This window comes from Cervus canadensis, chromosome 4 (assembly GCF_019320065.1).
Source record: "Cervus canadensis isolate Bull #8, Minnesota chromosome 4, ASM1932006v1, whole genome shotgun sequence".
Classification (NCBI taxonomy): domain Eukaryota; kingdom Metazoa; phylum Chordata; class Mammalia; order Artiodactyla; family Cervidae; genus Cervus; species Cervus canadensis.
Window position 1 is genome coordinate 94,076,894 of NC_057389.1, and position 13,451 is coordinate 94,090,344.

Consider the following 13,451-nt stretch of genomic DNA (forward strand, 5'->3'; position numbering starts at 1 on the left):
GTTGGAGATGACTCTTTTTAACTGTTTTGTCAATGTGAGTAATGTGAACTACAGTTTCTAGATTCTGTTGCTTTTATGGTCCCATGTTAGAATTCACCAAAGCTGAATGGACAGGTAACTTGAAATGCAGAAGTGAAACAGTATTAGGTAGATTTGGAGCCACCTGTATGGAAAGAGACAAGAAGTATAGGGCCTTTGCAGGCACTTGCTTCAAGCCTACTTTCCTCATTTTTTGCTCTGCCAGTCAAGAATATCCTCAAAACTGAAGAGTCCAAGATGGTAGAGTAGGAAGACCCTGAGCTCACTTTCTCCCATAGGGATACCAAAATTACAACTATTTGCCAAGCAACCATTGATGAGAAAGACCTGAACACTAGCAGAAAAGATCTATGGGTAAAGATAGGAAGAAGGACCCACAGTGAAACCAGTAGGAAGGGTAGATAAAAGTTATAGTCAAGACCCATGACCCACAACAGGAAGATAGTTATAATTGCAGAAGTTGTCCCAAGGAGCAAGGGGGTCCAACCCCTGCCCCCATCTTACTCCCAAGCCTAGGTGTCCTGCACTGGGTAGATGAGCCCCCAAAACATTTGAAGACTGCAGGGCTTGCTTACCAGAGAGTAAGGGGGCTGTAGGAAATAGAGACTCATTCTTAAGGGGTGCACATAAAATCTCACATGCTCAGGGAAAAAGTGGTAATTTGAAAGGGGCATAAGTCTGACCCACCTGCTAATCTTGGAGACTCCTGGAGAAACAGGAGGCAACTGATGCTTATCCTTCGGACACAGACACTGATGACAGCCATTTTGGGAAGCTCATTCTACCACAAGGACACTGGTGCTGGTCCTTCTAGTTTATTAATGTGAGAGACCTGTGCTACTCATCAGCCTATTGGCTTCAGTATTGGGATGCCTCAGGCGAGGCAGCTAGCCAGGCAAGGTCACAGCCTCACGCACTATATGACCAGCTGCCTGAAGACATTTTGAGCCCCCAGTTGCCCTGGGGCCCCTGTGGCCCCACAGCCAGTTGTTGAGATCCAACCCCGATTAACAGTGGGGCAATATCAGCTTTGGGATACCCTAGACCTTTGGGGGCTTCCCTAGTAGCTCAGACAGTAAGAAATTCACCTGCAATGTGGGAGACCTGAATTTTATCTTCTCTGTTGGGAAAATACCCTGGAGAAGGGAATGGCAACCCATTTCAGTGTTTTTGCCTGGAGAATTCCAGGGACAGAGGAGCATGGTGGGCTACAGTCCGTGGGGTCACAAAGTTGGACACAACTGCGTGACTAACACTCACAGGCCTTGTAGCCATCTGTAACAGAAATAAGCCCTGTTCACCAGTGGGCTGACACCAGCTCTGAGACCCCCAGCTTACAGCAGTGGAAGACTCCAGGATCTGGCTCTACCCACCAGTGATCTGGCATTAACTCCAGGACCCCTTAGACTTCAGCCCCACCCACCAGCTGCAAGACACCTTGGACCCTCCAGCCAACCACGCTGAGCTTTGGCTGCAGTTTCCAGTAGGCAGACACTAGATTGAACTGGCGTTACCAGACCTGATGGCCTATTGATTCCCAAAGACTAGCCTCAAACAGGAAGGGCTGGTAGGAAACCCTGAAACAGATCCTGTGGTGAACTGGCTCCCTCTCAATCTTGCCCTCCTCCAAAGTTGAGTCTTGCCCTCCAAAGTTCCTGATACCTCTAAGGAACAAGTTTTGCAATCATCTCTTGCCCCTAACACACTGACACTGGAGACCAGAAAGCACATAATGACTTCAGGCTGGCTCTGATACATGCAGATGGACCCTGCTTAGACTTATTTGCCTCTCCAGGAAAGGGAGGAGGGGCTGAGTGGGGAGTGCAGCATTTCTCGTGAGGAACTGCAGGGCATCAAGGCAGGGTTCTGGTCAGAATGAGGCCTGTGGAGCCAGGCTTCATGCAGAAGCAGCGGAAAACCTCCCACCAGGCCATCCTGGGCTCTGGTCATGAGTCCCTCAGGACCGTGGACAAGCCTGAGAGGAAGGCAGGTGGTACTGGTTCTTCCTGCACCTGGAGACAAGGAGACCGAAAGGAGGGCAGAAAGGGTCCTCAAAACACTGTCAGCCTAGAACCTTTTATTGCTTGTTTAGTCAGAAAAGCTTGGCAGAACCCCACCCGAACCCCCACCATGGCAGATTTGGCCCAAGGCCTGACCCTTAGGGTTGGGGTTTGGGAGAGAGACCTAGACCAGGGCCTTAGAATCAGAAGCTCCCACTTTCCTTCAGGAGACGTTCCTGGCCAGCCCTGGAGCCCTCTTCCCCTACCTGCAAGAAGCAGGATCCTGCAGATGTTGGGGAAGTAATCACATGGGCTTTGGGACCCTATTCCAATCATATGACATCAAAGCAAAGGACAAGGTCTCATATTCCAATCATAACCTTGGGACAAGGACAAGGGTGGCTTCCCAGTGCTAGAGCAAGACACTGGGTGGTCAGGGCACCAAGCTGCTTCTCCACTGCCCGGTCCCAGGGAGCTCCTCAGACTGATCTAGTGTGTGGAAACTAGAAGGATAATGGGGAGGGAGGGAGTCCTAAATGAGCTGTGTTCTCACACCTGAAGCAACTTACAGATTCTTGGTGACACTGACCTAGGGAAAACGGGTGGGGGACAGGGACTCCTGCCCACCTGAGGGAGAGAGGGGAGGCCATGGTTAAGGCAGAGCTGTTGAGCTATGGCTCCCTCTGGGGGACCCCTTGTGCTCCCAATTACAGCAGCTCTTTCTTTCCCTGTTGTTTTCCACCCTGGGGAAACTCTGTTTTTGTGGCTTTTTTTTTTTTTTTTTTTAATTATTTTTGGTTGTGCTGGGTCGTTGTTCCTGCATGCAGGCTTTCTCTAGTTGCAGCGAGTGGGGGCCTGTTATAGTTGTGTTGCACCATATTCTCATTGCAGTGGCTTCTCTTGCTTCAGAGCATGGGCTCTATGATGCACAGGCTTCAGTCGTTGTGGCTTCTGGGCTCAGTAGTTGTTTCCAGGCTCTGGAACACAGGCTCAATAATTGTGGTGCATGGGCTTAGTTGCTCTGCAGCATATAGGATCTTCCTGGATCAGGGATCCAACCTGGTGCCTGAATTGGAGGCAGACAGATACTTTACCACCAAGCCTGCAGAGAAGTACTATCCAAAGCATTCTTAGGCCAGAAACTATTCTCAGCTGTTAGTGAACACAGTTACTGATGCCACTGCGGGCAACTGACAGTTTATTTGTAATGGAGGACCTCCCACTTCCCAGTGTCTGAATTAATGATCCCTTAAAGTCAGCTTTCCATTTGGCATTGGGTCATAAATGCAGGATCTCTCAAGCTTTCTAACTAGAGGCCTTCTCTTTGGATGTATATTGGAATTTATAGAATAGAGCCAAACACGGTGCTTCTGGCATATCCCACCTAGAGGAGGAAGTGTGTTGACCTGTCCTATGGTGGATGCCATCTGTTCTGGAGTAGGGCATTTCTTTTCTAGACATAGTGGCCATTTGGGGAGCCACTTGGCATCACACCGCTCACCAGAGTGTTCACATAGCTAGTATACAGTGTGCTGCCATTGCACCTGATGGGGTCCACCGCAAAGAGGCTATGTTTTGTCTGTAGAGCAAGCAGTCCTTCTGGGATGACAGACGACCTGTCAAGCTAATCAGTCATGCTAGCAGAGAATTTCCTTGCCAAGAATCAAACTCAGGACTTCCCTGACGGTCCAGTGGTAAGACTCTGTGCTCCCAGTGCAGGGGACCCGGGTTTAATCCCTAGTCAGAGAGCTAGATCCCACATGCCACAACTAATACTCAGCACAGCTAAATAAACACGTCAGTCAGTTCAGTGGCTCAGTCATGTCTAACTCTTTGTGGCCCCATGGACTGCAGCATGCCAGGCTTCCCTGTCCTTTACCATCTCCCAGAGCTTGCTCAAACTCATGTCCATTGAGTCGGTGATGCCATCCAGCCATCTCATCCTCTATCATCCCCTTCTCCTCCTGCCTTCAATCTTTCCCAGCATCAGGGCCTTTTCTAATGAGTTGGCTCTTCGCATCAGGTGGCCAAAGTATTGGAGCTTCAGCAACAGTCCTTCCGATGAATATTCAGGACGGATTTCTTTTAGAATTGACTGGTTTGATCTCTTTGCAGTCCAAGGGACTCTCAAGAGTCTTCTCCAGCACCGCAGTTCAAAAGCGTCAATTCCATTGTTACAGATCCTTTGACTATTGCCCACAATATACCTGTCTGATTCTACCAATAACAACAACTCTTTATTCAAGGTTTCCTCCTCAGGCATAAAGAACTCTATAAGGTTTACTTGCCTTACAGTATACTTAGTTGCTCAGTCATGTTTGACTCTTTGCGACCCCATGGATTGTAGCCCACCAAGCTCCTCTATCTATGACGTTTTTCAGGCAAGAATACTGGAATGGGTTACCATCTTCCTCCTCCAGGGGATCTTCCCAAACTAGGGATAAAACCTGTGTCTCCTGCATTGCAGACAGATTCTTTACCCACTGAACCATCAAGGAAGCCTGCGATATACAAGTACAAATCAATGCCACTCTTACTCTTCACATATTAACGTCAATCTGCAGAGGCTCATTTCACTGCTAAGGGCAATACACCTACTGGACTTTCTGACTACAAACTTATGCCTGAGATCTAATGGTATTAAATTTAACTGTGAGTGCATGTAATCCATAACCACTTAGTGGCTCTAATGTTTTTATTTATTAATTTTGCCATGCTGTTCATGTACAGAGCCTTATTTTCACAAATAGGGATAGAACCTGTGGCCCCAGCTGTGGAAGTATGGAGCCAAATCATTGGACCCTAACCACTGGACCACCAGGGAATTCCCTCCATAAAATATTTGAGGTTATATGGTAAACCAGTTCCCTCCAAACAAAAGAGTTAGTTGATTATAACAAATTACTGAAAGTAGAAGCCATGGTGTTGGTCCTTTATTGGACTGGAACCTGATGGTCCAGAGTCGACGATGAGAAAGTGAAAGAAAGAAAGAGGCTAATATTCCCTGGGTTACGCAGCTGACTTTCGCGCTCCAGGGAATCAGCCAGAAATATATATAGATAGAGAGAGAAAGAAAGAAAGACACAGGAACCAAAGCTCTGATGGAGCAAAGGTGTTTTAATCAACATGGTGTGGGCATATATACTGTCTTACAAGGTAGTTATTCTCAGCAAAGATAAAGATTAAAATTCCAGACTTACAAAACATAAGGCGATCCCTATTAAAGAGAGAGAGAGTTGTGAACAATCACTTTTTACCATATGGTTCATAAGAAGGAAGAGGGTACTTATCACCATATTGAAAAACTAATGAAGGAAATGCCTGGATTCCTCAGCCCAGGGAAAGGTGTGCCTCTCCTCTTAATTCCTGAATATTCAGGAATTAATAAGGACCAGAAGATTCCTGACAGATCCAAAACAGCACACAGCATGTGAGTGAAGTGAAGTCGCTCAGTCGTGTCTGATTCTTTGCGACCCCATGGACTGTAGCCTACCAGGCTCCTCAGTCCATGGAATTTTCCAGGCAAGAGTTCTGGAGTGGGTTGCCATTTCCTTCTCCAGGCACACAGGAAGCCTCCTGTTAAATGCTTCCTGACAATTCCCCCTATTTTATTATATTTGTAAAAAAAAAAAAAAAGAAAGAAAGAAAAGGAAAAAAAAAAAAGGTCCTGACCAAATGAATTTGGTTAGTATTAACCAACCTTATAGAAAGGCGATGATAAACAACAAATATAATTATCAAGACAATCAACAAAGTTACAATTCCAGACCCGATGCTGTGGATAATACTATGAAACCATCCTCGTGGGTCTAGCCCAGATAATTTGTTCAGGGAAAGTTTCCAAATTAGTGGAAGAGGGCAGATGTTTAGAAAAAGTTTTAAAGATTTCCTTTTGCAGTAATTGTACATTTAGAGAGGCATTATCATGTAAATGAAATTTGATTTGTTCCCAGTTGTAGGCACTATGATTGAATTGAACAGGAGTAACACAAAATTGAGTAGCTTAAAGAAATAGAGTTAAAACAAGTATATAGTTTACAATTAATACAAGTTACAGAATGTAAAGTCTTATTAAATTCTAAATTTCTTATGGCTATAAGAAAAGGAAGTGGGACCCAGGCCTGTATAAAATATGACTGATTATAGCGAAAGAAATAGTTACTGTGACCACGAGTGGTCCCTGTGAAATGTCCGGTCTAAGTCCCAAGTTTCTTAGGTGCTGGCAGCAAGTTTCCATATGTCCCATTGTTTAGGCCCACTCTCTTTATCGAGGATGATTCGAGGAGGGGGTGCCATTCCACCGTCAAGCCAGCCAAGAAGTCCTTTGTCATGGTAATGTTTCAACATAGTGTTAGTAACCTTTAAAGCCACTTAAGCAGCATAATATATAATGTTTTTTGTTCTTTCCCTAACTCTTTCGCTAAAGTTTCAGTAGTATAAACATGGTTCACAGACAGAGAAAGGGCAGCAATATCCGAAAGTCTTCTTTTGGAGGCAGGACAAAAGCCCAAGTTTGTCGCCGATGTTTATGCATAATTTTCCTGGGCCCAGGCAATGGAAGGACTTCACAGCCTAAAGAAATGTTAATTAGTTTTCCCTCCTCCCCAGGGTGTGAGGGTTCCAGGGAGGGGGCATATGGGTGGAGTCACTGGTTGATGTGATCGGTCTTTTCTCCGTCCATTTTATGACCTATAATAAAGGGGGATTGGGTAAGGAAGCCCAGTTAAGTTTGGGAGGCACAGGCTAGCAGGAAAATGTATTCAGGACTCCGAGGAATTCCCTGTTGAGAGACCAAATTTTCAGCTTCATTAGGAAGGGTTTTTATCTGTCCCCAAGAAGGGAGATCATAGGGTTGATGCCGCCGAGGGCGGTGCTTTCTGGAGATCTTTAGAGGCGCCATGGCCCATATTGGAATTTCTTCCTCCTGGGGTTTTTTGTTATTTCGTCTCCATTTTGAATGTCGGGGGCCCCCTTGGGTCGAGTTTTCTCAGGAGTTTGTTGAATCCGTCTGGGGAAATACAAGCATATCCCTTTCCCCACAAGATTAATTTCCCAGATTTCCCTTGTTTATTGAACCCGTCTTGATATCAAATGGGCAGAGGAAGAGAAGTGTCCTTCAATTCCTCGAAATGTATTTCTGTTCTTGTTAAGATATCTCCCTGTAGTAAGTTTAAAGAAAAATTTTAAACAAATAAAGCTGTATTAACTTGGAAAAGACCCTGATGCTGGGAGGGATTGGGGGCAGGAGGAGAAGGGGACGACAGAGGATGAGATGGCTGGATGGCATCACCGACTCAATGGGCATGAGTTTGAGTAAACTCCGGGAGTTTGTGATGGACAGGGAGGCCTGGCATGCTGCGATTCATGGGGTCGCAGAGTCGGATACGACTGAGCGACTGAACTGAACTGAAACTGAACAATAGTTATAGGTTTAGAAAATATCTTATGTTGTAATCTAGTTAAGTCTGCTTTAGATAAGAAAGACGGTAGTGTTCCTGTGTATTCCCCTTTTTAAATTTTTTTATTTGCAACTTTAGCGTGTGATGTGCTCGTATATGTGTAATATAAATGGGAGAAGTGCAGTTTTTAATAATAGATTGTAGTTTAAAAAGTTGTTGAATTGGAGTTTGATTGGTTGATTGGAGTTTATGGTGAAGGTATTTATATTTTGTTAATACAAAAACTGAATGTATAGAATCAGAGACTGTATTAATGGGGTAAGGATGTAGGCAAATAACTTGAATAAGAGCCTATAATTCATTTTGTTGAGCAGAATGGAATTTAGTGTAAGAGACTTTTTATTTGTAATAAAGTTTTATTAAAGTATAAAGGAGATAGAGAAAGCTTCTGACATAGGCATCAGAAAGGGGGCAGAAAGAGTGCCCCCTTGCTGGTCTTTAGCAAGGTGTCATATAACTACTAGCAGTCTGCTAGTTAGAGAAAGGAAATGTCTCAAAACCGAAGAGAATAACACCAGGCCCCTCACCCACAACATGCATTGTGAGATGCATGCATGCATGACCTTGGCACCAGGGGAGTTGTCCCGGGCCACAAAATGATTGACATGAATCTTGAAGAAAGGCAGGTTTCCAAGCAAATACAGTTTCATTATCATAGCTTAAGAGAACATTTGCATGAGTAAAACATACCGGTTTGTCAAGTCAGAACCGACTTGAAGACACAGTCTGGGGTAAATGTATAGCACATTAACATAGCTTAAGACAAACATTTCCATAAGAAAAATGCATTGATTAACTCAGGGTTTGAGAATAGTTAACTTCAAGTGAAACCAGGTGTCATTATGGCAACACAGTATTTTAAGAGAAACCTTCCTTTAAATTTGTATAGAGAAGGGAAAAGAAGAAGAAATATCGCAAGTTTGTTTCCTCCTGCCTTTTAAGAGAGATAAAAATGTCTGACACTTGCAGCCTATTTTCCCCATTTGGAGACCCCTGGCCTTCCTGCCTGTTAAGTCAAACTAGAGCGGCCAAGTAAAAGACCGAAGGTCGGTGGGGGCAGGGGCCCAAAAAGTCCAGTAGGTATTCTAGAGGGGACTGCTTGAGGGTAAAGGAGTTTAGGGCTGGTATATTGACAGCAGCACTGACGGATGTTGAGAGTTTGAGGGGAAAGGTGGAATTTGCCCCCTGGTTTTTGTTGAAGGGGACCTGGCGGGGTGGGGGGTGGGGGGTCTCCTGGTTGGAGTTTCCCGGAATAGATTTCCCTTCAATATCAAATTTAGATTTACACTCTTTGGCCCAATGCATTTTTCTACAGCAGTGAGGGCAGATTTTTGGAAGTTTTTATTAACTTTCTTAGGGCAGTCCCTTTTTCAATGGTTTTTATCTCCACATGTAAAGCATCCTTCATTTCCCTTTTTAAAGCAAGCAGCCATTGTCTCAGCTAGTATTTGCATTTTTTGAGTTTCTGATCTTATATGGAGACAAGTCTTAAAATAGTCCCTGTCTCACGAGTTGGAGCTACAGCCTTTTGATATTCCTGATTTGCATTATCATAAACAAGTAATTTTTTTTTTAGTTGTCTTATAGCTGTTACGTAGTTAGAATAGGGAAAAGGAGTCCAAAATGGTGGTGGCTAAAAGACAAGGAAGGGAAAAGCCCGCGAAACTAGAACAGAGGAAGGTCAGAAGACGGAGTGAGGACTTCAGGTAGAACAGCGCTCCTGCCTAAGCCCAATTCGCATGGGGCAGGCCCCAGGGGAAGAAAAAAATATATAAAAAGAGGAGCCAAAGGCCTCTCCCCCCTCCCCCCCACGCGATGGGGTGCTCTTCTCTTCGCATCTTTGGACCGACGTGCCCTCACGCCTCGAAGATGGATTTTCCTGCTATCTTCTAAATAAAATAGAGCTGTAACACTGATTTCTCTAAGAGCTATAACACCATCTGTCCAAGACCCGAAAGCTGTGACCCGCCGAGGGGGCTTTAATGTCCATCACTCCAAATCTTTGTTGTGACGAGACAAAGATCCGAGGAGCATACACTCGCCTGACATAGCTTTTTTCTTTTTTTCTTTTTCTTTTTTTCAAATACAGTATGGGAAATAGCAGTTTCTAGAGACTTTGGGATTTGTGCCCACTGGCAGGGGAGGAGCGCTTGGAGCAACCAGGGCAGGGTTAGTAGGAAAATTCTGAAATATCTTATGTTGCTCTAACTGGGCCTTTTGTAAGGCTTCATGGTCTAATTCATATTCATGTAATAAGTGTTCTGCCTGTTGCTGAATATCAGGAGGGCTAGAATTACCTTGTAATGGCAGAATCACGGCTTCAATGAGAGCCCATAGGGGCCAGAAATCTATCGGAATATTTTTACCCTGTCTGACGGCTCGTTCAACATTCTCTTTGACCCGATGCCAAATTTCTAAATCAAAACTACCTTCATCAGGGAACCAAGGGTTACATTCAACCACTGTCTGAAGGCAAGCCTCTATTCACTGGCGTGAAACCGAAAATCCCTGAACTTTAAATAAGCAGTAAAGTAGAAAAGTGAGGGGGCTTTCCAGCAGATTGACCCATGTCTTAGTACTTACCGGCCTCAATGGGCCCTCTGGGGTCACTCTGTCTGAATTTTGCCACGTGTACCAGAGCTCCTGTTTCTGGGCGCCACTTGTTGGTCCTTTATTGGACCGAACCTGGTGGCCCGGAGTCGACGATGAGAAAGTGAAAGAAAGAAAGAGGCTAATATTCCCTGGGTTACGCAGCCGGCTTTCACACGCCAGGGAATCAGCCAGAAATATATATAGATAGAGAAAGAAAGAAAGACACAGGAACCAAAGCTCTGATGGAGCAAAGGTGTTTTAATCAACATAGCATGGGCATATATACTGTCTTACAAGGTAGTTATTCTCAGCAAAGATAAAGATTAAAATTCCAGACTTACAAAACATAAGGCGATCCCTATTAAAGAGAGAGAGAGTTGTGAACAACCCCTTTTTACCATATGGTTCATAAGAAGGAAGAGGGTACTTATCACCGTATTGAAAAACTAAGGAAATGCCTGGATTCCTCAGCCCAGGGAAAGGCGTGCCTCTCCTCTTAATTCCTGAATATTCAGGAATTAATAAGGACCAGAAGATTCCTGACAGATCCAAAACAGCACACAGGAAGCCTCATGTTAAATGCTTCCTGACAACATGGGAGCCAGCAACTTCTAGGAACACATAAAGTGTGATGGAAGACTTGCTGGATACACAGTACAGATTAACTTGACATTTAAAAGCTCTACGAGGAGCCAATCTTCTGGAGCCCCCACCCCCACCCCCACCCCCAGATTCATTAACTTTTCCTACAGGAGCCCAAGCAGGTTCTCACTGTGAAGACTGGGAACAATGGCCTCCCACTCCATGCCGGAAATGGTGTTGGGGGGTACTTTCTGATATACACACAAAGCATTCCCTTCTCCGCAACTTAGGCCATTGCTCAAGGAAAACTAATTTGCCTGAACCTTATCTGATTGGGGAAAGAGCGGTGAGACAACATACTGACCCTTCAGGTTTTTGATCAGACCAAAGGTGAGGAATAAAAGCCAAGAACCTCATCTGACTTACATAGTCCAGTGATTCTGTCCCCACCCCCCAAATAAACCAGATTTAAAAAAAAGATTTACTTATTTTTGGCTGCTCTGGGTCTTCATTGCTGTGCATATGCTTGTGCTTTCTCTTGCTGCAGCGAGCAGGGGCCACTCTCTAGGGTTGTAGTGTGTGGGTTTCTCACTGCAGTAGTTTCTCTTAAGCTTAGTTGCCCATAGCATGTGGGTCTTCCCGGATTTTTAGGGAAAGCACACTGACTGAAACCACCCAATCTGGCCAGGTACTATAGTAACCATTTACTTGAGTTATGTTATGACAGAAGGTCCTGGGAAGGAATATGGAACTAGTAAGCCACCACCAATCAGAAGAGTTCGGGAAAGGTCAAAAGGAGACACCACATGTCCTTCCACCTCCCAGAATTTTTCTTGCTGGCAACTATCCTGGCTAAGCAATGCGTGCACTGCCAGGAAGCACCCTGAGTCAGAGTGATTGGCCAAAGACAACCTGGAAACTAATTCCATCACCATAAAACCTGAGACTGTGAGCCAGTGGCAGAGCAGTCCTCCTGGGTTCCCTTATCCTGCTGCTTTCCACCCAGGTGCCCCTCCTAATAAAGTCTCTTGCTTTGTCAGCATGAATGTCTCCATGGACAATTCATTTCCAAATGTTAGACAAGAGCCCACTCTCGGGCCCTGGAAGGGGTTCCCCTTCCTGGAACAGGACCACAAATTAAACCCATGTCCCCTACATTGGCAGGTGGATTTTTTACCACTGAGCCACCAGGGAAGCCCCCATGAAGAGGAAAAGTTAAAATTTTACATAACCTCCTGCTTGTTCTGCCTCTGTAACTCAGCTTGCTCCTTGCAAAGTCTGGATCACATAGGTCACGTAGTCTCAAAAAGTGGGGACTTAGAATACTAGGAACTGGAGCTTATCTCACCCTTGTCCTGCTCTTTGCAATTGCCCAGGCCCAGCAAACCTGCTTAATCATGTATCCCCCTCCCCATCTTGACTGCTGTTCCCACTCGCACGAAACCCCTTAGTTTAAACCAGCCTATTAGCAGCTGGTGTTGCCCTCTGTAGTCTGTCTATAAGCACTCTGTAACCCCTTTGTTCAGGGCTCAGAACTTACAGTGTTAACTCCTCTGGGCCCATTGGCATAATAAACCTGAGTTCTCCAACTCTCCAAGTGTGGTGCTTGGTTTCTCGGGTACTGGTTTCTGCAACACCCAGACATTTCTGATCTAAGCTAAATGAGGATGAAAATCCCTCTTTCCCTCGAGAAAGTGGAGCTGGGATGAAAATCAGGGAAGATGACCCCCAAACTCCTCCTTCCCCAGTAAATAGTCCATTCCTTCCTTTATATGATTCTAATTACAAGCTTCAAAAGAAACCCAGAACAGCAGCTCCTCACATGCCTACCTGCTCTCCCTCTTGCTTAAATAAGATTTCACTTTACTTAAAGCTCTTTGCTTTGGTGATCAAGAAAATACCTTAAATTCACCCTTAACTCCTTGACCCCTAGAGGATATAATGTTATAGAGTCCAAGCTCACTCTGCTTGCCACATGACAGGCCAATGAATCTGAGAGACAAGGTGTTCAGGCAAGGAATATGACTTAATTGGGAAAGCTGGCTGACCAAGAAGATGGCAGACTAATGTTTGAAAGTATCTTGTCCGGGGTCTGGATGCCAGGTTCTTTTTATAGAGTCAGAGAGAAGCAATGAGGAATTAAAGTCAAAAGGCAGAACAGGAGGGAGATGTAAAGAGGAAGTAAAGTAAAAAGGGTCTTTAGTCTTCAGTAAAACATCTCCAGGAAGGGCCAGCCTTTGGAAGGGATGTGTTAAACTCTTCTTTTTGTTGTAATTATTCACAGATGGGGAGGGTCAGATTTTGTCTCTAAGACGTAAGAACTAAGACCCTTTAGTTTAACAGGTAGAGGTGCAGGGTCCTCTGAGGCAGACTATTCCGTATGGTTTTAATAATAAAAGCAACAAAAAACACGTCAAAGAAACAGTTCCAACACGGAGTCAGAACTGGCTTCTCCCTGCAACAGTAAGACCCTTTTGCTACAGTGTGGCCCTGTCTTGGTGTGTTGGACTGCATCCTGCAGGTTTGCAAGCTCAATAATTGCCAAGACCAAAGAAAGAGTCTGAATTCAGCGACAGAGGCATCAATGCTTTAACGGATAGGGAATCTAACACATCTGAAGCAAGAGGGTCAGATGTCAGGCAGGAAAGGTTATACAGAAAATTGGGTGGGAATAACCAGCTACAGAGAAAAACTGACCTCAAATTGGCTCATCGGTTGTCAAGGAAACCAGCAGAGGCATACACCCCTCAACACCCCTTTGACGAAGTGCGCAAGTGGA